General features: G+C 41.2%; 1 long non-coding RNA gene across 1 annotated transcript; it reads right to left on the reverse strand.

Annotated features, from left to right (window-relative positions):
* LOC112664921 (uncharacterized) lies at window positions 1-26,925 on the reverse strand. Its single transcript, XR_003140123.2, has 3 exons — window positions 26,797-26,925; window positions 26,532-26,659; window positions 1-452 (listed from the first exon to the last, which is right to left on the reverse strand). It is a non-coding gene; the product is annotated as an uncharacterized LOC112664921 (long non-coding RNA).
* Between the last annotated feature and the right edge of the window lie 321 nt (window positions 26,926-27,246).

The following is a 27,246-nucleotide window of genomic DNA, read 5'->3' on the forward strand; positions in this document are numbered from 1 at the left end:
TAATTCTTACAAACATCATATTTATTGAGTGAAAAGAAATAATGATTCTTAAAAACCCTCCCATACTGCTGAGCTAACATACAGATCAGAAGGCAGGAGGAATGTGGTTCGCTCCTGAGGGCTACAGCTGGACCCCGTGACTTGACGTTCAGCTCTGCTACTTTCTAGGCACCTCTGTGCAGATACTTGGCTCTCGGTCTGTGTTTATCTGTAAAATGGGGTGAACAACTGGAGCTGTGTGGAGGACGCATGGTGAGGGCAACCTGGCTGACGTACGTAAGGCCCTCGTGACCGCCTGGCACTTCTGAGGATGAGGAGGAGGATGGTTGTGCTCAGAGACACAGAAATGTGGTGGGGCACATGCACAGAGAATCCAGCTACTGCAGAAGTGGGAGTCGTGGTCGTCACTGACAGACAGAGGGCTCAAGTCCTTGGTGGTGGCTCTGTGGACCCTGGAATGAGGAAGAGCGTGGCTAAAGGTCAAACTGGTGGACAAGAGGACTAACCAACGTCGTTAAAGGGGGCGACACAGCTTCAATAATACTGATTTTGGGGGGATGAAGTTGGAAACAAACCTGGCGAGGCCACAGTCTGCACTGGGTGAAGTGCCTCGCTGGGATTCAGCACACACAGCAGTGTGTCCAGGCTGTGGTCTGTTTCCTACGACTGAGGACGAGTGCCCAGGGCTCCCCCCTCTCCGGGGAGCAGTAGACATTCCCCCCGGTGCACCCACACAGCCAACGTCACCCGGCTCCAGCGCCAGCTAATGTCCAAAGGACAGGCACCCTCTTGATGACACCGTCACCATCTGACAGGCCAACGGCACCTTTGAATGTGCACACGGGAGACACACGGGTCCTTTGGCTTCACCTGTCCTTCCAAGGACAGATCCCGTTTCAGGTGAGCACCCAGATCTTCTGGGAGAGCAACTCATTAGGAGCATCACACCAGCCTTGGTTCTAGGAGGCCGACCTCCCTCTTCACTTAGGGTCACCCACCCTCCTTCCTGTATCACGTTTCTACCTGCGGGGTCCCTAACCCAGCATTCTGTTTCCTGCTAGGTTTCCTTGCCCGCTACCCCAAACCCATCTGTACCCAGGCCACACTCCTGAGCCTCCTTCTCCCGCCGGGGTCCCTGCCCCTTCCTCTGGCCTTCCTGGATGCCAAATGAAGAGCAAGGCATGTGTTCACTGGTAACCTCTTGCCCAAATTCTCAAGGCTAAAAATATTATTCTACACTAAACCCCGTAAGGCTCCTTTTGAAACATAGCCGAATAATAATAATCAATAAAATGCAATATATCTTCCTATTGCAGAAGAGTCTGGGCAAGAACACACAGGGCAGGAGCTTTCGTCGACTCTGCTTGCGCTGGGATCCTGGCACCTAGAATAACTCTTACCAAGCAGAGTGGCAGTGAGTCTGCCATCAAGTGACAAACAGCCACAGACGCAGTGGCTATTGGGCTTCGGAACAGAATAAGAAATTCAGATTCAGAATCACTCTGAACAGTGCCCATATGTCCCGGATTGACTGGGACAGACCTGATTTCAAATATTCTGTCCCATTTTCAGAGCATGTGTCAGACCATATGTCCACATTTATGTTTAAGAAAATATGGTATTCATTTCTTTAACAAGAAAGTAGACCCAAATCATGGGGAACCACTCCTGAATCTAAATTCTACCTCTGTCTCCTCGCTGAAGATCAAATGCAAATGCTCAGCGTCCCTCAGGACCGGCTCCGAGCAGCATCTACCGCTCGCGAATCAGAGTCAGACAGAGGCTGAACCCAGGCCCAGGCGCCAGCGTGGGAGGCAAACAACCCCGCGCAGGCCGTCCTGGGAGCCAGACCAAAAGGATTCGGATGGCTTCTTCATTCCCTGATCTTTGTTTTAAATGATCCACGAAAGCAACCTTGAAATTTTGCTCAATTTATAGCAAAGGAGACAGATTCAACCTCTCTGTTAGCAGAATTATGTGACGATCTCCTCTAAGTGGGTACAATCCCTACACCTTCTCCTGACGTTCGGGTTGGATTTTACACCACACGCTTGTACACATAACTGTCCGGTAACAAAAATAGAGGACAAGGAATAATTAATTGGCTCTCATTCCACTTTATTGCATATATCTTATTTTATGCTGTCTTCTGTAAGGAGTTACTTCCTTATGGGAAGGAACCATTCTTTAGAATGGCTATAAATGACATAATACAGCAGTATAGGGTGCCACTCCATAAATTCTCCTCTGAATTCTGAAGGTCACATTTAATACCGTGAGGCAGTTACGTCACTTAACAAAGGTCCCAAAATACCACTGGGACACATTGACCACCCAGAAAATATGTATTCATATAAAAACAAAAATACCATGCCATCATTGGGTTATTGTTCCATTATTTCAAAACAAGATTTATAACCTGGGTCAAATGATGTGTTATAATGTGATAAATTTATATCTGTATTTATTGAACATTTTCTTATTAAAGGAAAGTTGAAAATCTGATAGAGATAATCTAATTATAATATCTAATTACAGAATGAAATAAATCACTAAAACCAGCTTAATGAGTCTTAAATACTAATTAATATTCAGACAAGAAGCTGGAATTTTGACACTCCAGTCATGTAGTAAAAATACAGGAGCGCCTAAGCATGCAGGACGTTTTGTCATTTTGAATTTGAAATTCCTCACACCTTCTGCATTGTTCAAATGAGTGCTGCATTCTCTGAAGCTTTTGTTAATCATGCTCTGAGATCCGTCACTAAAATGCTATTAACGGCACCCACCATGTGGAAATTCTTAAAGAGATACTTTTGCTAAAAATCTGTTGGGGTGGGGGTACCCAGATAGTAGCGTGGTGAAAAAGCAGGAGTTTTCACCAGGAGAGTAGAAGACAGTGGCCCAGCCACAGGTACTCAGACGTGATTTAAACACTCCGTCCCCGCACCCACGGCCGCTCGCTCTGATGCTAGGCTGCAGGCAGGTGCAGAGGCCAGAGCCAGGCCAGACGCCCGGGCGCCCGCATGGCTCCCACCCTCACCACCCTCACCACCTTCACCACGGGAGTGGGCAGGGGCTCCTGTCCTGACTCTCTGTTTTCCCTTGGGCAGTCAGGGATGACAGCCTGGAATCTGGTTTGTCTGAGAATTAGATGAGTTGATACTCCCAACTCACGTAGGCTGGAGCCTGGCACTGGCAGGTATCGGCCCAATGCTGCGTCGTTGCTCCCAGCGTGGAGGCCCGGCATGCGGCCCACTCACGGGTGTGCATCCCAGGGCTCTAGTCCCGTCATACGCCCCGCTGATGGGTGTGCACCCCAGGGCTCTAGTCCCGGCGTACGGCCCACTCATGGGTGTGCATCCCAGGGCTCTAGTCCCGGCGTACAGCCCACTCATGGGTGTGCATCCCAGGGCTCTAGTCCCGGCCACCCCCAGCACCCCTTGTATTCAGGGTTCGACATCAGCACGTGCGACAGACACCCATGGCCGCACGGGAAAGCCCAGGACACCGAAGAGAGAGCAGCACCCGAGAGAGAGCAGCACCCAAGAGCCACTCAGACTAGGTAACAGGGCGCGGGAGGGAAGGGGGGGAGACTCGTCACTTAATGAAAACAGAACGCTCAGGGTTGGCGCTGTCTCTTCAGGCGACTGATAGGATGCTGTCAAAGGGATCATTACCGTGACATTGATCCGTAAGGAGAGGGCTGGTGAATATTCCGTGAGCTTGTCAGGAACTTTAGAAAAGTAGCTTTGTTTTCAACTTCTCTCCTACTGGATTTAGGTCATGCCTGGCAGCAGCCGCAAACCGAGTCCTTCTCCCTCGCTTCCGTGCTCCTCGGCAGTCTGCAACAGCTGATCTCCCAACAACAGATTGGATGGAGTGTCTGTGTGTCTTTGCCACCTGCTTCATGTCTAGGTGTCACAGCGACATGGCTGATCCAGAAATGTTAGTATCCTACGGAAGGCGTCTGGGATCAAGACTGTCCGTCCCCATAATGTATGATTGCTCTGAATGTGACACGGTTTGCTTCTCAGGCACAGTAGAAATGAGTGAATAAGCGAGGAGTGTCAGGAAGCTGCCTTCCATTCTCAAAATGCCAAGCAGATGAGCAAATCCAGTTGCAGGTGAGCAGGAGGGTGGCATGCAGCCGAGCCCCACCGTGCCGGCCGGGCCTGTCGCTTCACACCTCGGCAGCATATTCTTCCTTTCAAATGTGGACAAGACGTCCATAAGCCCTTGGGCCACCCCTACTCTAACTTGCTCTTTCTCTTTATTAAAACCACTCAAAGCCACTTAAAATTAAAACAAGAACACTGATGGCACCCGTGGCGTCGTCTCCTCCATCATTTCAGGGAATGTGCCCTCCCCAAGGTCACGGATGAGCTGAGGGCAAACCATTTTCTTTTCTTCTGATGCTGCTTTGTTTCCCTCTTTCCTGGTTTCTCCCTCTCCTTTCTAGAACCTCATTTTCATAGGATGCCTCTTTTTCTCTCTTTACCTCACCCCCTACTGTCAATTAATTACTTATATTCTCAAGATTTCCTCTGAGTTTTTTTTTTTTTATTTTCTGACAGTTTATATACATCTTGGGTAATTGTATCAGTTGCCACCTACAGGCTACAAATCCCAAATATTTACTTATGTGCAAGATAGATATGTTAAAGTATAGACTCACTCGCGTAGCCCTGCCTACAAGATACTTTCCCCGGATATATACTATACACATTAAGATAAGCACATTAACATTTAATTATTATTTTCCTGTCCCTAATCTCCCATGTGTAAATAGAAACCTCACTATCTAAATTGTCAGCAAAACAAGGACCCCAGCTGTATGCTCTGAGATTCCCCTTCTCGCTCCTATAATCTATTTTCTAAACACTGACCACCAAACCCTGTCAGCTGTACCACTCAACTGTTCACGAAGTATTTCCCTTGCTTTCAATCCTCACCTTGATGACGTCTGCTTGCCCTATCATTTCTCATCTTGATGGCAGCCATCCCTTAGAAAATGATCTCCTGCCTCCAGTCTACCTCCTTTCCAATTCATCCTTCACACAATTCAAAGTGACCTTTTAAAACGCATATTTAATCATGTAGCTTCAAATCTCTCAACCTTTCCCAACTAACTTCAAGAGGAAGTGCAGACTCCTTCCCCAAGATGCTTCCTGCTCTGGTGTGTGCTTCCCGCCCCGCACATCTCCCTCCAGCGAGGCTCATGACCAGGACCTTCTAGTCACAGGCAGTGTCATTCAAACACTCCCTTCTGCACACATACCAAGCATTCTCTCCCCTTGAATCCTCCCTTCCGGATCCCACTATCCCACATCCTTGTACCGGGAGGCCCTGTACACCCTACTGCAGCTGCTGTTTCTCTCGTTTCTGCCCTACCCAAAGGGCTGCTCTCAGGAAGGAAGTAAGTGTACATCAATTCATTCCCACAGGAGGGCCTAATCTAGTTGTACAATAAATGCTGACTGAATAAAAGAATAAAAATAAAAGATAAAATGCATTTATTCAAAAAGACTTATTGAGTATCTGTTATGGATCAAACATTGTTCTAGTGCCTAGACGTATCAGTGACTAAAACAAAGACGCCTATCATGAAGGTTAAACAAACATGCCTATCATGAAGGTTACACTCGCCTATGCAGAGAGGACAAGCACAAAAAAATAGGTATAATAAAAAAACAAATTGTATAATATGTTTGAAACTGATAACTGCTGTGGTAATTTTAAAAATAAAGTCTAGCATGGCAAAGACAATAATCAGTGTCTAGAGAGAAAGTGTACATTAACTGGCAGTGGTCAGGTGGGCGACATGGAGTGTGCCATGGAAACCAACCTGCGGAGGCTGCAGTCTGCAGACTGCGGGTCACACACCAAGGAGACTAGTGTGGACAGTGGCAGACGTCCTGTGAAGCTCCCAGGTGGAGTCATTGTGTCCCCCACGTCAAACACCCTGGTCTATGACTTGAAAAGATTCCAGAGCTTCTAAGAAAAACCACAACATGTTCAATAAACTGGGATGGAAAGCTGCTCACAAGCCATCCAAGAATCACACATGAAGAGGACAAATCAGTTTTGAACTGCAAATAGACAACTTAAGTTTACATAATACCCAATGTTGGCAAACTACTTAAAGAAGTTATGTATGGCATATCCATAAGATAAAATATGCTTAAACAGTTACAAATCATGTTGGAGAAGAATCGCTAATGTGATAAGAAAGAGTTTACTATCTAATGATAAGTGACTAAAGATTATTCGATAATAGATGCAACAAGCTCCAATTTTGTTTATCATGTGCACGTGTGCATTATAGTCCTGGGAGAAATAAACACGGTGTGGAGTGGGAGAGGTGCAGTTTTTATATTCCTTGTAATTTTCTATAATTTTGCAAGTTTTCAAAAATGAATAAGCACCATTTTAATATCAAGAGAGAAAACAATGCTATTAAAAATAGAGAAAGCTCTGAAACAGAATCTAACATGATTTAAAATATACACAAACTGTTAGGGAAGCCTCACATATCATTGGGAAAGCAAAGCATCATTCCACACTTGATGCCAGGACACTGGATCGCTATTTGAAATAAAGCAAACAAGCAAGTGAAATGTAGGTCCTTCCTCACACCATGAACTAAAAACACATCCCAGTCATATTAAAAATCATATATTAAAAAAATAAACATGAAAACCTTTAGTTGAGTCTTCTGGTCAATGATGGCAGATTGGCCACATGTATTTACATACCCTTTTCCTTGTTCTCAAAATACTGGGAAATTAGAAAAAAATCTCTAAATCCATAGCAACCAAGAGGATGAATGGAAAGCAAAAAATTTTTTATGGAAGAGTCATAACTCACTTTGCAGAGAGGAGGAAGCTACAATAAAATATATACATAGGATGATATCAAAGAGAAGCAAGCGAATCTGCCAAACAAAATACCTGAAATCTCAGGGATTGTTGGTTATCAGTTTCACAGAAATGAAACAGTGAGGCATCAAACAGCAGACAGGTATTCTGACTGAGTACCCATGTGTGGAGTGGGCCCACCCTTCGTCACACCTCCCAGCCCTGTGCATTCACTGTGATACTAACCAGCCTCCTCAGTAGTCCATCCACACCTCTAAAAAACAGAATACTGATTTATTTTATAAGAAGACAAGGAAGTAGACCAAGAGTCTGGGAACAGGATAGTTTTTTAAATACTGTATTAAAGACAGACCCTGGGGATCCCTGGGTGGCGCAGCGGTTTGGCGCCTGCCTTTGGCCCAGGGCGTGATCCTGGAGACCCGGGATCGAATCCCACATCGGGCTCCCGGTGCATGGAGCCTGCTTCTCCCTCTGCCTATGTCTCTGCCTCTCTCTCTCTCTCTCTGTCTCTGTGACTATCATAAATAAATAAAAATTAAAAAAAAATTAAAAAAAAAAAAAGACAGACCCTAAATAATTAGCTATTCAGCCACTGGAATCCCTAGCCCCAGACATATACTACTCAGGCAAGAGAATGGAGGATTGTTCTCTGGAGAAACCAAATAGGCTCATTTCCATTGACATATATTTGAGATCCTAAAATGCAATGGCTGTCCACCCCCCATCCTGATCACTCCACAATGACGTGGACCAGTCTGCAAGCTTTACTCAGGCATTCTGAACTTTCAGTTAGCTCATTCATATGTTATTCACAGATGCATATACAGCTACCTCTTAACATCTGCAAGTAGTTTTCAATGAGATAAAGGGAAAAAATGCAATTGAACCAAAATGAGCAGAGAGGAAAGAGAGATAATGCAGAAAGGAAAAGAAACATTTAACAATTCTAAATCTTAGAGTGATAAGAAAAGACATTGCATCTATAAAGTAAAGAGCAGCATGCTGTGAAAAGCGTACAGAGGATAAGGGAGAGCCATTAAAATTCGTAATATGAAAAGCCAAGTTAAATATATATTCTCTCTATATATGTCTGTCAGTGGAAAAGTAGAAAAAAAATTCCTAAGACTTCTACAGAGAGATGAAAAAATGCAATTACATACAAGAGACCAAAACTTAGAAAGGCAGTAGCCTGTTAAGAAAGATATTTTGTGCTAGACAAGAGCAAAGCGTTCCCTTCACAATTGGAAGGAAAAAAATATCCCCATGTAGAATTTTATACCTAGCCAACTTATCAAATGACTGTGAAATAGATAGAATCAAGTAATTTTTTTTTTTAAATTCAAGGATTCAGAAAATCTGCCCATGATACGTTCTTCCTTTGGAAGACAATGGAGAGTATCTTTCAATGAGAGCTGGGAGTAAATCAAGAAAAAGTAGGTCTAGAATGCAGAAAGCACTCACCCAAATACTGGTAGGATATATGACAAAGATGTAGTAGGTCTAAACAAAACCAGGGCAAACTGCAAGAGAAGAATAAAAGGCTCTGAAAGGAAGTTCTCAGGAAGATGAAGAGATGGATTATTTGCCATAGTAGATCATCTGGAATGAAGTGATTACAAATGTGGCACAAATGATGGATCATTGGGAGAGCCATCAGGAAAAATTTATAGAAGAAATAGTGTACATGTAAATTTCTACTGGAGTTTCATCAAATAGTTATATAATTGTGTGTAGAGGTTGCATTGTGTCCCCCACAAAGATAGGTTAAAGTCCTAACCCTGGTGCAGGTGAATGTGACCCTATTTGGAAACAGACTCTGGAAATGTAGTCAGGTTAAGATGAGCACATTAGGATGGGCCCTAATCCAATATGACTGGTGTCCTTATAAGAGGACGAGAGAGAGAGAGAGAGAGAGAGAGAGAGAGAGAGAGAGAGAGAAGATCATGTGGGCTTGGACTTTCATAGCTATGACACAAGGAATGCCAAAGACTACTGGCAAACTACTAGAATCTCAGCAGAGGCAAAGAAGGACTCTCCCTCAGACTCCAGTGGGAGGATGAGCCTGCCAACACCTTGATTTAGGATTTCTGGCCTCCAGAACTATGAGATAATAAATTCCTATTTTTTTAAGCAATCCAGTTTGTGGTAATTTGTTATGGCAGCCTCAGGAAACTAGAACACATAATGTAACCAACAATGTGATCAATATACATAATGTAATCAATATTTGCTAATTTAATAAAAATTATTATATAATTCTGTATTATATGAGGGCTAGTGATGTAAGGCTACTACATCCTTATTAATTATAAAACACATTTTATAGACAATGGCTTACTTTGATGAGTTAAGAAATAGCATTATAATGACCTTAAGCATGCATTTGTTGAACATTTACTATATAATAACTGCTATGTTTAAATGGAGTTAATATCAGAATAATAACAAATTTAAGTTAATATTTTACATATAATTGATTATATAGTAGGTAGGGTGCTAGGTGCTTACATATATGAATTTATTGGTCACTTTGGTAACTCTGTGGGGTATTTTTACTACCATCACTTCAAATTTTATGTGGAGAAATCAAGGGGAATTAAAAAACTAAGTAAGTGGTTAAATTCAGATTCAACCCAAACACTCTAGGGTCAGAGTCTATGCCAATAACCACAATAGATGACTTCTAAGACAAATGGTGAGGAAATAAAGCAGTAAGTGGAAATAAATTGCCTCCAAGATGGTGGATAACAATACAGGTCAACTCTCATCCATTGATGGCTGCACAGCTACTGTTGGCACGTCAATTCGATTTCCTAATGCAATTCTAGTCACATCTATATAGATACACATGCTCACCTACATGACAGAAATGTTGTGGCAGGTCACCAAAAGATGTGAGGAGTGGAAAAAATAAATATATTGTGGCACATCACATAATGGAAAACTACACAGTAAATACAATTAGTGAGCCACAGTCATGTCGGCGTACTTTGGAAAACTAAGCAGAATCTGCCTTAAACTGTGCACAGATACACCCAGCAATTGCTCTTCCCAACCAAATAGGGACAGATGTTCACCTTCCAAAAGGAAGGATTAAAAATGCTCGAAGACCTGTAAGTGATCACCCCAAACTGCACTCTCCGAATGTCCTCCCAATTAGAACAGACGTATAACTTGAGGTATATTCATCCAACAGGAAACCGTGGAGCCATAGAACCACAACAGAGATTAACCTCACACACGAAATGTTGAGCCAGTGAAGCCAGGCAAGAAGAATAGATGCTTAATGGTTAGTTTTGTGTAAATTTTTAAGAAACTTTTCCATGATTTTAGGAATCAGATGCATGGCTACCTTCCAGGAAAAGGGACATCACAGGAAAAGGGGGCAGAGATGAGGTCAGATGTGCCAGTAGCGTTCCAAGTCTTTACCTCAGTGGTGTCGGCCAGAGTGTAATCATGAGTATTAATCACTGAACTGTGTACTTACGAGTTGTGCACTTTGTATACATGTATGTTCAATGGAAATTTTAAATGAATACCTTAGCAAATACATCTTCTCTGCGACCTTCAGGAGTAGAGTTTTACCCAGTGTGAGAATATAGATAAAGTTGTAAGCAATAAAACCTCTTGAAATGAGTAAGCCTGGTGAAGGATAAAGGCAGGGACAGAGATTTCTGCCCTGGCTCAGCTGCGTTGTGTTTGTTTCCTCCCAGTTACTTGATTAATCTCACGGGCAGTGTTGGGTGGCAGGTAACGTCTCATCAGGGTCTTGGAGGTATTGAATGAGCTATCAACTGGTGTCTCCCTTCTTCTCCAGGCAGCCTATATTCCAAGCCAAGTGGTGCCCCCATTTATTCCCTCTTCAAAATGATTTCCTGTGAAATTGCCATAGAAGACGTTCATTGTCTTATGATATTCTATACTTGATTTTTAAAAGGTTTTTCTTAGACTTTTCACTTGCTTTTTCCTACTGAATCAGCAGTTAAGCTCCTAGAGACTAGAAATTGTGCTACTCCTGCAACTGTAAATTTCCTTTCCCTCTAAAATGAGATTAATACCAGCAGTTTTAACCATATTATACTCTGTAGGTGTAAGGCATCCCAAATATAAAGGACTATTAGCATGAATGTCTAGTTCTTTTACAGCACCTGATATGGACGTACTGAGGTGTTCAGTCCAGCTTGTCTGTCTTTCCTCTGGCTCCTTTCCTGAGGCTGTGCTCCTTACCCTCTCCTTGTTTTTTAATTAATTTAATTTAATTTAATTTAATTTTATTTTATTTTATTTTATTTTATTTTTTGTCATTTCTCCTTGTGGTCCCATCCAGTCTCCTCCAAAGTGACCAGTTGATGTCTATTGCTTATGGTTGACACCCAAAAAGAGTAAGCAATAGATTCATTTTCTTTCTTTCTTTCTTTCTTTCTTTCTTTCTTTCTTTCTTTCTTTCTTTCTTTCTTTCTTTCTCAGAACCCAATCCCAAATATTTTGGGTTAATTCCATCTTGCCCTCTGCTCCCACTTTTCTTAGTTTCCAGGACTTTTTACTTCTTGCTTTACATCTGATGCTCTTATTCCAGCTCTGTGTTTTGAGAGTGCAAACATTCTGGTCCCCTAGCATCAATACTGGGCTTTCTTTTAGTCTTAGTTTCCACCTGATTGTCCATGTGATGAAGAGAAAAATGATCCTCCATCCCTGACCTTCTTAGAAAGATGGATTCTGATGAAAGTTTTGTGTTTTGCTCACAGGATGTGAGAGATGGGAATGTGAATGGGGAAATGTTGGGGGAAGGAGGGTTCTAAAACCAAAAAAGGTATGAATTACCTATAGCACTACTTCTTAGCAGGAGCAATTTCATCCCCCCCAGAGAAATCTGGCAATGGCTTCATTTACATTTGGTGCTCATAGGAGGACAGTGCTACTGGCTTCAGGTCAGCAAAGGCCATAAGTGCTGATGGACATCTACAGGGCAGAGGAGAGTGAAGTGAAGAATTACCTGGCCTCCAATGTCCACAGTGCCAAGGTTAAGAAACCCTGACAGGGGGATTTTGGATTGAGGGAAAGAATAGTGGGGGAATTGTGAGCTTTTAGAAAGAAAGCAGGTGGCTGGACAGGTCTTTAGGTTTTAATTGCCAGAAGAGCAGGGTTGCAGTTGCTGCCAAGTAGAGAGAAACAGACACAGGTGTCAAAAGAGAATCTTGAAGAAGCTCCTCATGTTATTCAATGTTATTTTCTCTGCCAATTCTTCACTAGTTAAGACATCTTACTTTCAAGATTTTGGAGTCAAATTTGAGTTTCTTTTGGGTGTGACACCATTTGAGATAGCTAACAGAGAAGATCAGGAAGGCTTCATTTGTGGGGTCACTCATACAATTTCTACTTCTTGACACTCTGTATAGCTCTTCTTAACCCTTGAGATGCCCACGGGGACCTAGCTATATGACCCGTTACCGATGGACATTTCCTGGCCCTTCTGAAGAAGATCTAGACCTTTCTCTTCATTCCTTTTTGTATCTGACAATGACACTCAAGTAATTTTGCCTCTTTTGGTGGCCTCCAGATTTTATGAGGTTTCTGCCCTGTGCACTTGAACTCATTTACTCATTTCAGGAGACTGTTTATGTTGATCCTAATGGTTGCAGCTAAGCTGTTTGCAATCTTGTCAGGAGAAGGAAGGCTCAATTCTGGCAGCTGAAATTTCATGTTTAATGCAGACATAATATGAAAAACAACTGCCGCAATCAGAAAAACCCCCAGGGAGAGACATGTGAAAAGAGGATTTTAGATAGCAATCGTATGTGTTAACTGAGGATCTAGCCCACAGATGAAATCATTCTTATTACAAAGCTCCAGTCTGTTATGGTGCTTGCATTATTTTCCCCAAAGATTTTCATTACCTTTGTTTTTAAGGGTCAGAAAAAGCATAAATCAAGGTTAAACTTCCAGTAAGAAGGAAATACATTTAAAATATTACATCAGTATTTATCTTGGGGGAAAGAGATACATAGCCTTGGCTATATGAGAACGCATACATTTAAGTAGAGAACTGTTACTGACAGTTATTGTTGGTTGTCTACCCAGCATCTTTCCTCACTTTTTTCTTAATGGTAGGGAGAGCCTCCAGTTTTGTGTGGTATCCAGCTGCCTCCTTCACTGAGCCAATCATGGTGTTCTCAATCTCCTGGCCAGTGATGAGCTTGGACATGAGCACCTGACACAATTCCAGTCAATCAGATCTGAGAGGAGTCTGATGGGTTTTTAAAAGGAAATCTGGCTTTGCTTTAGCTAAGAGACACAAGGGAGAGCTGTCTCTTATTCCTCCAGAGAATACTTTCCTGTCTGGATGTGATGTCTGGAATGACAGCCATCTTATAACCATGAATATGGTTCAGCTGAGTGATAACTAGTGGCCTGAGGAAGATCGAGAAGTCTTGAGGAAGAAACTGGGTTCTTAACTATATGGTTGCAACGTTTAATTAACCAACTGTTAAACCAATCTACTTCTGGACTTCTTGCTTACGAGAATAATGTTTAAGTTGATTTGAGTTGTGCTTTCCATTTACTTGACTTCAAAGAAACTGATGAAATAACTTTATATCTGACACAGAAGGTGAACTATTCTCTTTTATAAAAGAAATATTAGGAAATACCAGCTGTGTATTAGTGAGTCAGAAAAATTGGTAGGCAATTTTTCATTCTACACCAGAGGGAACATTTTATTTGGGAGAAGGCCATGTGACTTTGGTCTTATCTTCACATTTTCTTGGACAACTTGCCTCAACATCATCAAGTTTATGAGTTGCAGATGTTTTGTTCTATATATTTCACATAAACATTATTATGTGTTCACTTAACAATTAATTCCGGAGTTATTGTGAGTGGGGTCTCACTGTGTCCATTTTCATCTTCAGAACATATACATGAAATATCTCATGGTCAATATCAGTCTTCATTGCCCCTACTATCCTTTATTAGATTTATAATTTTTTTTGCATGTAATCTGGCATTTCCAGGTCAATAGGCACCTACATGTCCTCTTTAAAACTCGTAATGATCTTCAACAAATGATTAAGGACCCAATTATATATTCTGTCATGTGTTCAAACATGACTCTGAGATTGTAAGAGCATTGCAAACAAAGACATCAAAGATGACTCATATTTACTGAGTGGCTACTACTCTTTTCATCACTATTGACATCTCATATTCATGTAGTGTTTTGGGAATTATAAATTAATTTTATATGTTCTTATTTTAATGATATTGACACACATCCAGAGCTGTACCAGATGATGAGGGAGTTTAAGAAAAATACAAAACTGGTTTGGCTAACTGAAATATTGCCCAACAAATGCTTTATTGAAAAGTTTTACTTAAAGCCAAGTGATAGTGAATTTGAAAAGGGACACTGGATCTAGAATTTTGCAATGAATCATAGGATTCATTATTTTAGTGACATGATGGTCACCAGCAGAAATGTAGGTATGTTACAATAATATGATTAACACAACAACAATTATTTTAATTAGTGTCTCCATGGCACAATTCTAGGTCCAAAAGGGATGGATAGAAAAATTCATTAAAAATCTATCATCTATCAATCATCTTTTAATTGATCTTACTTAAAGAATGTCATTCCTATGGAAATTACACATCTTAATACATTAATTTTTCAGAACTAGAATAATCCTAAAATTTATATAGAACCACAAGAGACCCAAGTAGCCAAAGAAATCTTAATAAAGAAAAAAACTGGAGGTATCATAGTTCCAGATTTCAAGCTATATTACAAAGTGGTAGTAATTAAAACAGTATGGTACCAGCATAAAAATAGACACATAGATCAATATAATAGAACAAAAAAAAACCCAAAATAAGCTTATATTATTTGGTAAATTAATATTTGACAAAGGAGGCAAAAAATATGCAATGGGAAAAAGTCTCTTCAACAAAGAGTGCTGAGAAAATTGGACAGCAACATAGAAAAGAATGAAACTGGACCATTTTCTTTCACCATACACAAAATATACTCAAAATGGATTAAAGACCTAAATGTGAGACCAGAAACTATAAAAATCCTTGAAGAGAGCACAGGCAGTAATCTCTCTGACATTGGCCATAGTGGCATCTTGCTAGATAGGTCTCCTGAGGCAAGGGAAATAAAAGCAAAAATAAACTATTGGGACTACCTCAAAATAAATAGTTTCTGCACAGTGAAGGAAACAATCAACAAAACTAAAAGGCAACCTAATGAATGGTGGAAGATATTTTTAAATGATATATCAAATAAAGGTTTAGTATCCAAAATATATAAAGAACTCAATACCAAAATAATAATAATAATAATCCAATTAAAAATGAGAAGACATGAGCGACATTTCTCTAAAGAAGACATACAGATGGCCAACAGACACATGAAAAGATACTCAACATCCCTCATCATCAGGGATCCACTCTATCCTTCACCAACACACCTGTCAGAATGGTTAAAACTAACAACACAAGAAACAACGGGTGTAGGAAATACGGAGAAAAGGGAACCCTCTTGCACTATTGAAGGGAATGCAAACTGGTACAGCCACTTGAAAACAGTATGGAGGTTCCTCAAAAAATTAAAAATAAAACTACCCTATTATCCAGGAATTACACTACTGGGTATTTACCCCCCAAATACAAAAAGACTATTTTAAAGGAATACATGCATGCTTATGTTTATCGGAGCATTGCTTACATTACAAACTTGTGGAAGCAGCCCAAGTGTCCATTGATAGATGAATGGATAAAAAAGAGGTGGTATATATACAATGGAATATCGTTCAGCCATAAGGAAAATGAATTCTTGGATTTGCAACAACATAGATGGAGCTACAGAGTATAAAGCTAAGTAAAATAAGTCTGCTAAATGAAATAAGTTAACCAAAGAAAAACAAATACCATATGATTTCACTCATATGTGGAATTTAAGAAACAAGCAAATGAGCAAAGAAAAGTAGAGGGAGAGAGACAAACCAAGAAACAGACTCTTGACTATAAAAAAAAAACTGATCACCAAAGGGGAGGTGGGTGGGGGATGGGAGAAATAAGGGGTGGAAATTTATATATACATATAATTTTTATATATTATATATACTTATATATATTATATTATATATATAATTTTATAATATATATAATAAGTTTCTACTTGAACCTGAAATTAAATTGGAAAATTCTAGGAGAATTATCTACAATGCAACATAGTGTATTTCTCTTCACCACATACAGAAATTATTAGATACATATATATAGATATATAGATATATATATCACACACACAAAGATATACATATATATCCCTTTATATATATATATATATATATATACATATATATATATATATAGCTTTTGTATTTTTACCCATGGAGAGCTAGCCAAAAAGTTTGATTGATATTTTTAGCATGTTTTTTTAGACAGCATGACATCTTTTTAAAAAAGAAAGCAGTAGAGAAAGTGATCTTTCTTAGAGGTAAAATAAGTCCCCATGAGGTCATGATAATAGAGAATATACTTGTTCTGATTCAGAATTTCCCATTTTAGAAACAAGAATATCACCTAAACTCAAAGTCTTCATTAAAAGTCCAAAAAACATGAACTTTGAAATGAGGCAGATCCCAGGCTTCCCAATTATGTGACTGTGGAATATGTACTGAACTTCTGCAGTCTTAGTTTTCTCATTTATAAAATTAAAACAAATACTAGCCACAGTCTACATGTGAAAATCCTCAACAGAATAATAGCAAGCCAAATCTAGTGACATACAAAAAAGATTGTACACAGTGATGAAGTCTGGTTTATCCCAGGAATGCAAGGTTAGTTTAACATGTGAAAATCCAGGGAAACGATATGTTACTAGAATGGAAAACAGAAAACACAATAACTTCTGTAGATTAAACAAAGTCAAAATCAACTACCCCTTCATAATAAAAAGACACCACACTAAGAAGGGAGACTGTTCAACTTGATAAAGAAAATCTAAAGATTTCCTATAGATGTATAGAAAATCTATAGAACTCCACAGCTGCTATGGACTTTGGTTGTGAAAGACTGAGTACTTTGCTACTAACGTAGGGAACCGAGCTGGCATGAGTGCTCTTACTGCTTCTAGTCCACATTACAGTGGAAGTTCCGGCCCGGGTAATTAGCCAAAATACAGAAATAAAAGGCATTCTGATTGGAAAGGAAGAAGTAAAGTCACCTCTATTCGTAGACAGACAGCATGATCTTGCAAATATATGAAAGCCCAGGAAACCCACTATAAAGTATTACAACTAATAAAAAATTTCAACAACTTCAGTATACAGAATCAACTTTATTTCTATATACTAGTAATGAAAAAATCTAAAAATGAAATCAAGAAAACAATTTCATTTACCATACCATCCAAAAGATAATTACAAATAAAACAAACAAAAGAAATGCGAGACTTAGACTCTGAAAATTGTAAACCATTTTGAAAGAAAATGAAAGTGATCTGAATAAGCACAAAAGAGCTCATGACCATGGATCAGAAGATTTTATGTTGGTAAAATGGAATATTTCCCAAATTAATCTGTAGACTCAATGCAGTATCCATGATAATCCCAGGTGCCATTTTCTTCCCAGAACCTGACAAACTGATCCTACCATTCACATGGAAATGCAACAGAACTAGAACACTCAAAACAATCCCTAAACAGAAGAATAAAGTTGGGAGTCTCATGTCCTGATTTCTAAACTTATTATATAGCTACAGAAATTAGGAAGTGTGGTACTGACACGAAGCACCAGCATAGGAATAGACATACAGATTAATGGAATAGAACTGAGAGTCTAGAAATAAATTCTCGCATTTATGGGCAGTTGAATTTTTATTTATTTTTTAAAATTATTTATTTATTCGTGGGAGACACAGAGAGACGCAGAGACACAGGCAGAGGGAGAAGCAGGCTCCATGCAGGAGCCCAATGCAGTACTCGACCCCAGGACCCTGGGCCCAAGGCAGACTCTCAACCACTGAGCCACCTAGGCATCCCATGGGCAGTTGATTTTAACGTGGATGCCAAAAGAATGACATGAGGGAAAGAACAGTCCTTTCAGGAAATGATGCTGGAGGGCAGCCCCTGGGTGGCTCAGTGGCTTAGTGCCACCTTCAGCCCAGGGCGTGATCCTGGAGATCCAGGATCGAGTCCCACGTTGGGCTCCCTGCATGGAGCCTGCTTCTTTCTCTGCCTGTGTCTCTGCCTCTCTCTCTCTCTGTCTCTTATGAATAAATAAAATCTTAAAAAAAAAAAAGAAATGATGCTGGAACAACTGGATACTCACCTAAAACCATATGTAAAACGTTAGCAAGGGGCGCCTGGGTGGTCAGTTGGTCAAGTACCTGGCTCTTGATTTTGGCTCAGGTCATGATCTCAGGGTTGTGAGATCAAGCCCCACATCAAGCTCTGCACTGGGCATGGAGCCTGCTTAAGATCCTCTCTCCCTTTCCCTCTCTCCCTCCCCCATCCCTCCCCTAATAAAATAAAAATTTTAAAAATTAACTAAAAATGTATCAAAAGACTGAGCTAAAACTATAGAAGTCTTAAAAGAAAACAAATATGTATCTTTGTGATCTTGGATCAAGCAGTGGTTTCTTAAATATTATATTGGAAGCACAAACAACAATAAAAAGATAGATAAAGTGGACTTCCACAAAATTAAAAACTTCTGTGCTTCAAAGATATCATTAAGAAAGTGCAAGTCCTTGGGACACCTGGTGGCTCAGAGGTGGAGTGTCCGCCTTCAGCTCAGGGTGTGATCCTGGTCCGGGGATCGAGTCCTGCATCGGGCTACCTGTGAGGAGCCTGCTTCTCCCTCTATGTCTCTGCCTCTCTGTGTCTCTCATGAATAAATAAATAAAATATTAAAAAGAAAAGAAAGTGAAAGGCCACAAAATGGAAGAAAATTTAAACAAATCACACATCTCATGAAGGACTACTATATAAAGAACTCCAAAAACTCAATAATACAAATAAAAATAACCAAATTAAAAATGGACAGAGGAGGGATGCCTAGGTGGCTCGGTGGTTGAGTGTCTACCTTCGGCCCAGGACATGATCCTGGAGACCTGGGATCCAGTCCTACATCGGGCTCCCTGCAGGAAGCCTGCTTCTCCCTCTACCTGTGTCTCTGCCTCTCTGTCTCTCTCTGTGTGTCTCTCATGAATAAATGAATAAAAATCTTTATAGAAAATTCACAGAGGATTGGAATAGACATTTCTACAAAGAAGATATACAAATAGTCAATAAGCACATGGTTTAGCATAGTCATCTGGAAAATACAAGGCAAACCAAAAATGAAACACAACTTCACATCTATAACCAGGATAAAAAAGACAGACCAGGCAGCCCCAGTGGCTCAGAGGTCTAGCACCACCTTCGGCCCAGGGCATGATCCTGGAGACCCGGGATCGAGTCCTGCGTCGGGCTCCCTGCGTGGAGCCTGCTTCTCCCTCTACCTGTGTTTCTGCCTCTCTCTCTCTCTCTCTCTCTCTGTCTCTAATAAATAAATAAATAAATTGATTAATTAATTAATTAATAATAATAAATAATAAATAAATAAACAAAAGACAATAAGAAATATTAACAAAAAAAGGGAGAAATCAGAACACTTATACACTGTTGGTAGGAATACAAAATGGTACAGTCACTTTACAAAACTACCTGGCAGTTCCTCAAATGTTAAACACAGAATTACCATATGAACCAGCAATTCCACTTTCAGCACATACCTAAGAGAAATACAAACACGCATCCACATAATAACTGCACACGAAGGTCTGTAGAAGGTTTGTTCATCGTGAGAACCAGTAAGTGGAAACAACCTTAATGTTCATTGATTATTGGATGGATAGGTAAAATGGGGTGCATCCATTTCATTCCAAATGGAATATTACTTGGCAATAAAAACTTGGCCAAATAATACAATTATTCTATGTTACACCACACAACATGGGTGTGCCTCGGAGACATTACGCAGAATGAAAGAACCGAGTCACAAAAGACTAGTACCCAACCAGGGCTTAGAGGGCTGAGGGGAAATGGGTAAGACACAGGTACCTGGGGGTGGTGGAGATGAGCTAACGTTAATTGTGTGATGGTTGCACGCGTCTGTGTATGAGCTAAAAACCACTGAATGGGCAATTTAAATGAGAGAATTGCGTAAAGTGAACTATATCTCATCCTTATATTTCACATATTTGAATACATTTATGTGTATATATGTGTGTACACCTAACGCATTAACATAGAAAAATAAATACTAACAGAAATGAAAGTGAGAAAAATAGACAAATTCACAAATGCTAACGATAAAGAAGAAATGGATCATTTGAAACTACAAGGAGCCTCTGCTCATCAAATCATATGTATGTATGTGCACATACCTACACAGTTTACAATTTTTGTTCTGACTGGAAGCTCTTGTATAACATATAAAAAAATTTTAAAACATCAATCAATAAGCTTTAAAAACCAAATAATTCGATTCCAAAAATGGACAGAAGATTTGACTAAGTACCTTTTAAAAGGTTTTCAAGGTAATTTTTCACTGAGGAAATGCAAATTAAACCAAAACCTTTGGTACCGCTGCCATTCCCCCCGCAAATGGATTACGGAGAGGGAGGCTGACATTTGAAGCATCTGTGCTGATGTGGAGGCGCTGAACTCATCCACTCTTCCGGTGGGAGTGATTTATGTAGACGCGCCAATAGTATTCCCCAAAGATAAACATTTATTTTCCAGAAATTCACAACCCAGAATTCCTCTCCAGGTACGTACCCAAGAGCAATGTGCACCTGTATGCTCACCAGAGATATGCACAAATATGTTCATAGCAGAGCTATTCCCAACAGCCCCACGCCGAACCTGTGCCAGCGACCAGACCACAGACCAGACCAGCACAGGGGGGCGCATCCTGCAGGGGAACCTTGCGTGACAGTGAGAGCATGTGAACCACAGCCGCGTGGAACCACAAGGATACATCTCGCAAGTGGTGCGCAGTGGTGTAGATGAGGCACAGAGCACACACGCTGCATCATTTCATTTATATAAAACTGACACCCAAAGGAAGCTCATCTGTGGTGTTAGAAGTCCAGACCGTGGTTAGTCTGGGGAGTGGGGCAGGAAGAGAGGCTGGCAGGGACTTCCAAGAGCCACGCATGCCGTGCCTGTTGATTTGATTGGCTTCTCATTACACAGCTGTTCTTACTTGTTAAAGTTTACTGAGCTGCACACCTCTGATTTGTGCTGTACGCTCAAGATTCTAAATCTCCTTTCCGACGTGTGTTATGATTTCATCAACTGTCTACAAAGTCAATGAAGATTAAGCAATATATAGTGCAGGCATCTTATGCATGTCACAAAATGGTTGAGAAGTATGGGACGGGTACGATTGAGGATGGTGCTGATTGTGCAGGGCTAGGGCATGGCAGGAGTCTAGGGCAGGGTCACCCTGGGGCGTGCACGCTTACGAGGTCTGGCTTTGGGTGAGTGGGTTAACAGCTTGCAGATGCTACCGATAACGACTTAAAGTATGAGGAGTAAATAGAAGTTTGGTGTAGAAATTTGAAGAAGAGGTGATACAACATTGAATCGATGTCAGTGAGGGTTTAAGATGTATTTTTTTTTTTAATTTTTATTTATTTATGATAGTCACATCAGAGAGAGAGAGAGAGAGGCAGAGACACAGGCAGAGGGAGAAGCAGGCAGGCTCCATGCACTGGGAGCCCGATGTGGGATTCGATCCCGGGTCTCCAGGATCGCGCCCTGGGCCAAAGGCAGGCGCTAAACCGCTGCGCCACCCAGGGATCCCTTTAAGATGTATTTTAAAGGGGGATTGGCAGGAAGTGTCATTGGCACATAAGCTGGTGAAGCACACGGGCTCTGGCCTGAGCAACCTGGGAGATGGTGGTGTCGGGAAGAAGCCAGGAAAGGCACAGATTTGCAGCGCCCATCAAGAATACCATGTTGAGCATGTTTAAATTGAGACATATGTGGAGAATTAAAGGTGAAATGTCAGGTAAGCAGTTGGATATATATAAATCTGATTCTCAAAGGAGACATCTGGGTGGGCCATATGAATTTGCAAGTTATCAGCATAAAAATGGTGTCAGAAAGTTCTTGGAATGGATGAAATACCTAGGAGACGAGTGTATGTAGAGTTGAAATGAGACCTCAGATTGGACTCTGAGTGATTTTAAGATGAAGGTTTGGATGGAGAGGAAGAGCCATCAACGGAAAAAAAAAAAAAAAAAGCCAATTAGGTAAAAGACATCCGAGAGAATTTGTTGTAAAAAAAAATGTTTTGGGATAGTTCAGCTCTGTCAGGTGAGACTAAAAGGTCGAGCAGGATGAAAACACAGACGTGACCATTAAGGTTGGAGATGTGATATCACGGGAGACTCGTCAGGAGAGCATCGGCGGAGTGGTGGCCAAGGAAGACACGGGGACACAGGGAGGGAGGAAAGAGGCACAGGCCACCTAGACTTTTCTCATGAGCACTTCTCTGTGAACAGAAGAATATTTCAGTAACAAATACCTTTGTCATTATGATGAGATGACCTGTCAATGATCCAAGGTCTGGAACATAATAGGTGCTAAGCGAATACTTAGGAACGGGAAAATACTTGTATCATGACTTCCCCCAAAGGCAACTCAAAGTGTTTGTCCGCACGTCCAACAGAAACGTGAGCTACGTGGCTGAATGCGCTCTTGTGCAAGAATGTACATTTAGCCAGTGGTTGGGATAAGAAGTGCCCTGACCCCCTGGTTGACAAATGTTTCCGTTCCAGGCAATGAGAGCTGTAAATATCTGTGCAGAAACCAAAGCAGTGAAGAGATTAGCGTTGGATGGTGGGCGCAGACAAGAAGATCCGCCCTCCCTGGTGTGGGTGGGCCTCCCCCAATCCGGTGAGGACCTGGTAGGATCACGAGGAGGAGAGAGGTGACTCAGTCCTGACTGTTTGAGTCCAGCATTGGTCTCTTGGCCTCTGTGCCCCTGGTCCTCAGCCTTCAGAGCCAGTCTGGAAACTCCACCACCAGCAAGCTGGTCCTCCCAGTGGCTCTCCTTACCTGTGTGCGGTTTCGCCGTACAACCCTGACTAATATATGAGCATCTTCTTATTTCCATTGTAATTTCTTCTTTGAATCATAAACACTTTGACATGTGCTTTAACATTCACAAATTTACAGGAGGAAAATAATTTTTTGTTTACTATTTTCTGTAGTTGATTTTTAATTTTATAAAATTGGACTCCATTGGGGGATCCCTGGGTAGCTCAGCGGTTTAGCGCCTGCCTTTGGCCCCAGGGCATGATCCTGGAGTCCCGGGATCGAGTCCCACATTGGGCTCCCTGCATGGAGCCTGCTTCTCTCTCTGCCTGTGTCTCTGCTTCTCTCTCCCTCTCTGTATCTCTCATGAATAAATAAATAAAATATTTTAAAAAGTAAATAATAAAATAAAATAGGACTCCAAGTATAAAGTCTGAATGATCTTTTTTTGGTATCTTAAAACTTCCTTTGTTATTAAATATATTTTCTTTTAAATGAAATTTCCATGTGTACTTTTAAAAATGTGTGTTCTTTAATTGTTGGTGTAGATGGATATTGGATCAAACTTATCAGATTTGTGTAAAATGTTTTTTTTTCTAGTTTGCTAATCTATTCATTTCTGAGAATACTGTGATAAAAATATTTAAGTAAGGTTCTAGCTTTTCCATTTATGTAATTTTGTCAATTTTTATTTTACATATATGAGATTAAATTGTTAGGAACATACAAGATTAAGCTTTTTTGTGACTTTTTACAACTACCTCACACCTAAGAGAGATCTTTGGCTTTTTCTCTTTGATCTATGTTTCTGATATTAATATTACAATTGCTCTTTTTTCTTATTTATATTTGCATGGCATATCTTTATCTGTGTCCTTTAACATTTCTGTCATGTTTTATGTGTGTTTCTTATAAAATGCATGTGGCAAACATTATCCTAAAATTTTATTCTGGCCTCCCTGGTTAACAGAAAACTCTAAAATATTTACATTTGTAGTGGTTATTGATATATTTTGATTTATTTTCACCGGCTTATTTTTATGTCACTGGCTTGTTAAACATTCTATTTCTATACTTTCTGGTTATTGCCATCAAATACTAATTATATACTTAAGAGTGTCAAAATGTAATGAACATTTCTATCTTTTTATAAAGGAGCAGAAGTACTTTTAAACCATCTAAATGTAATCCTGTTTGTGTGTGTCCTTCATGTTATTCCTTAACTTTCAGAGGTTTTTCAGATTCCAAGTATTTGTCTTCTCCTTTAGGATCATTCACTACTTAGTGACTTATTTGTCCCGTATACCCTGTGCATCCTTCCTCATGGGCTCGAAATTTCCTTCCCAACAGAGCATATTCTCAAGAAGAGCTTTCTGTCAGTATTTACATGAAGCCTTTAATGTCTCTGCACTTCTGAAAGACACAAAATTCTAAGTAGACAGTAATTTTTCCTCAGTATTTTGAAGATATTCTCCTACTCTATTCAGGTATGTACTTTTTGTAGATAAGATCAATAAAATGACTAGTATAACCTCACTGAAAGTTAGTATATATATCCTCAGTGTCCATAAGTGAAAAAATATTAAATAAGAATGGATAGAAAATCCCTTATGGTTCAGTAGGGGAAACAGCAAACGTCCTTCTCATGGTGTGATGGACACGGGGATGTGTTCTCTGTATCCCTACTATAGATACTGTCAGTAGGTGTCCTCTCTAGGACAGCTCACCCTGGCCCTTACCTCTGCTGCAGAAAGCAATGCTGGCCAAGGTCAATGTCATGGGGGCAGGGTGGGAATGAGGAGAAATTACTTCCGGACCACCCAGACCATCTAGATAATCTTCCTATTTTGAAGTCAGCTGACTGGTGACCTTAATTCCACCTACAGCCCTAATTTTCCATTACCATGGAGCATGTTCAGAGATTCTAGGATTGAGACGTGGATATCTTTACGACATGTAGGCATATTTTTCAATATACCACACAGGTGTTGCACTTAATCTTTAGAGTAGCTGAATCCCAAAGAAGATCAGGGTTAAGCTCCCAACCAAGGCAGCTCAGCATTCTGGTCGGGAAAGAATGCAACCCTGACACATGGGTTGTTGAACGTCTGGGCTGGTGACTTCCCATGTTCCCCTGAAGGCTTGTCCTGCATAATTGCCCACTTCTTCTTGTTAAAAACAAAGACTGTCTCCTAAAGAGAATGCAGAGCTGCTCCCTGATAAGACTTCCCCCACCCTTGCTGGCCATTAGATTATAATTAGGGCTATGCCTTGGCTGGAATAGCTTGGGTCTGACAAGGAGTTGTAAGATTCAGATAATATGTACTGGCAGGAGCCAGAGGAGAATGCCCAGGACTGGATTCTGAGGAATGTTTGAGCAACAGTCCTGGACAAAAGCTTTTATAAGAGAGAGTGTATTGATTTGGAAGCGGTTTTGAGATACGGGATTCAGCATCCTGGCAAAGCCTAAAGAGATGGTGTGAAATCGCTACTGGGGTGTTTCCTGGGATCATGGAAAAATCAATGGGCCATGTTAAATGAGCTGAAATGCCAGAATTGCGTGGCAGACCGTGGAAAGAGGAATTGAAAGACGAGGAAGTAGGCATGCTGAGATGGACGTGCTCGGTATGTCCAGATCACCCACCAGATGGAATACTTGCTATTTACCAAACCAAGAAGGAAGGCAGAGGAAGAGAAGCACCCACACCAGCAAGGCCCTAGTGCTGTCCTGTGTGGGCCAGGACTGAGGAAGGATGATGCTGTTACAGAGTCAGGCTCACTCTAACCACAGGGATGGCAAGACTGTGCAGAAATAGAGGCCAGGTGGCAGCGCGTCAAGATGGGAAGCCAGGTGGATGCAATTATCATCATGACTGGCAATGTTGGAGTGGTAGCCAATGAGGCCTGACCTTCAGAATTATGAAGATGGTTTATAGAACACAGTACCCCTGGGGGCAAAATAGACAGATAGCCAGTCAGACTGCTGCTCGATTCATCAGAAGAAATCAAAGATGGATGAACGGGAAACTGAGAGCAGTACCCTTTTGTGCAGTCTCCAGACCTGAGCCAGTTTTTGGACCCAAGACTCAATGATTGAAGAGGAGGCCATGCTCCTGGGAGGAAGGATCTTGAAGCACTATGGCAATGATGCTCCCAACCCCCACTAAGGGATGTATGCCATTTCCTTGGGTAACTGTACACCAGGCAGAGAGAAACACACAAACACTTCCAGGGTCATTGGACACGGGTTCAGACTTGATGGTAATACCTGGAGACCTGCATGGTCATTACTACCCCTCTTAGGCTTTGGCATGTGGGTCAGGTAATAAATGGAACCTAGGTCACTGTCCAGCTTGCAATGGATCCATCAGCTCTGCAGATTCACCAGGCTGTCATTTGGGAAAGATATACTGGGCAGATGGTGCGAACCCCACAATGGGGCATTGGCATGTAGGGTCGGAGACATCGTGGTAGGATCGCCAAACAGAAGTCTCTGAAACTGTGTCCCATCCCCATCCCAGGCAAGATAGGAAATAAAAACCAATACCTTATGCCAGAGGTAATGGGGAGGATTAACCCCACACTCAAGGAGCTCCAGCAGGCCAGGTAGTGGTCCCACTACCTCAGGTCTCCATTTAATTCACCCTCTGGCCCTCTGAAGAAATGAGGTTGATCCTGGAAGAGGATAGAGACTGTCACAAGTGTAACAAAGTACGAACCACACTGACAGCCAGGGCCAGCAGCAGAGCAAGCTGGCGTGACTGTGGCACGGCACACAAGGCCTTCGATGTAATGAACATGTACTTTCCCACCTCCATCAGGAAAGCAGACCAGAGAGTCTCATTCACGTAAAACTGGCAATAGAGTATTTTTACATTTTCTTCCTGAGCTATGTTTTCTCTTCCGCCCTCTACCATGAAGTGGCCCAAAAGATCTGAAGCACCTGATGTCACATTGGCCAACTCTCTGTGACCTCATTCTTCCCTGACCAGCAAGAAGCAGCTGGACTGTTGGAGGCTCTGGTAATCCACACACTCCAGAGTGTAGCAGAATAACCTTCACACATTCAGGAACATGCACCTCAGTGAAACTGTTAGGGGTCCAGCGATCAGGGCATCTTGTCCAAAACAAAGGACAAGCTATGGCATCTTGCCCTCCACCACAAGGAAGCACACCCCTTGGTAGTCCTCTTTGGATTTTGAGGCAGCACATTCCATACTGAAAATACTGCTGCAGTCCATACACAGTAACACGAAAGGAAT

Source organism: Canis lupus, chromosome 17, assembly GCF_003254725.2.
Source record: "Canis lupus dingo isolate Sandy chromosome 17, ASM325472v2, whole genome shotgun sequence".
Lineage (NCBI taxonomy): Eukaryota > Metazoa > Chordata > Mammalia > Carnivora > Canidae > Canis > Canis lupus.